The sequence below is a fragment of the Parasteatoda tepidariorum genome, chromosome 10, assembly GCF_043381705.1.
Source record: "Parasteatoda tepidariorum isolate YZ-2023 chromosome 10, CAS_Ptep_4.0, whole genome shotgun sequence".
Lineage (NCBI taxonomy): Eukaryota > Metazoa > Arthropoda > Arachnida > Araneae > Theridiidae > Parasteatoda > Parasteatoda tepidariorum.
In genome coordinates, this window is record NC_092213.1 from 78,134,366 (window position 1) to 78,135,788 (window position 1,423).

Below are 1,423 nucleotides of genomic sequence, written 5' to 3' on the forward strand. Positions count from 1 at the left end.
CATTCTCATCCTCTAGACCACCATCGTCCTCCACTCACTAACACAATCACACATGACCCAGGCCTCTGCCTGCCGAACCAGATGGACCAGAGCGCACATGACGCAACGAAGAAAAATAAAGGCGGGGGGGGGAGAGACGACCCGGACCGAAAAAAAAGGAACGGAAGGAAACGGAAACGCAAAAAGAAGACGTGCACAATGGTCCACCACCCAACTCGATCTCGCACCCTCTCGACCACGCACTCTCTCATCCTCGCTCCCTCACTTAGTCGCTCTCTCGCCACTCTCTTCGCGACTCTCTTTGCCACTCCCTTGCACCATCACAAAGCCACTCTCTTCGCGACTCTCTTTGCCACTCCCTTGCACCATCACAAAGCCCCTCTCTCGCACACGTCTGCCCACAGACACCCTCCACTTGTGAAAAAAAAAGACGAAGCGGAAGCAACGCAAGAAAGAACGCGATGACGTAGTAGAACCATTGGCGGGATGTATCTAAGCGCACGATGAAAAAGACCGCTGACCTCGAACCACCAACTCGCTCAGCCTTGCCGGCCCGCTCTAATCGAGCAGGTTCGGTCTCATGGGCTTGCCTAGGCAAGCCCGCACGGGCATTAGTTGTCTTTTGGACATCCATCTCGTGGGACGTAAACCCTGCCCGTTTCACGAGATAGTAGATAGGGACAATCCTCCAGAAGTGGCCTGGTACCTTAGAATCACTAGGATCCCCTAACCCATTAATGCCCCCCCCCCTGTTAACTGATCCAGCTAGCCACAGCCCGGGTGGGCCCAGAACAACCCGCTGGAAAAGAAAGATTTATTGAAAACAAAAATATTTACAAAACTTTCTAAATACAATTTGGCGTGATTTTACAAAATGTTCCAAAAGCACATTTAGAAATTCCTAAATATCCGAAAAGTTAGAAAATAAAATTAAAGAATTAAAAAAACATTAAATAGCAGATTTCCAAGCTATTACAAGAGAACCTGTAAAACTTATTAAATACAAAACATAACATATGATATTTTGAAGTGAGATTTTTTTTTTTTTTTTGAACAGTATGTGGGGACTTGTAAAGTTTGATTTTGGAGAGGAATGAGAATTATTTCGAAGAATTGAGAACGATAAAGAAGGTTTGAACACAGAAGTGAAGATAATCATTTTTTATGATTGTTCGCAATCGTTTTACGTAGATGTTGGAGATGATGAATATATGTTGGACATGTTGGAGAAGATGCTGTATGGTTGCAATTTATAGACATGTTGAATTCAATATTCGAGTTGTGACAGTTTATGCAGTAATTGCTGGTCTCTTTGCATTGGGTGGAGTCGTGTCCTTTGTAGCCGCAATCCTCGCATACACTTGTGGCGGCTGAGCAGTTTGCTTGATGGTGACCAAGTTCTTGGCATTTATGGCAGCGGAGG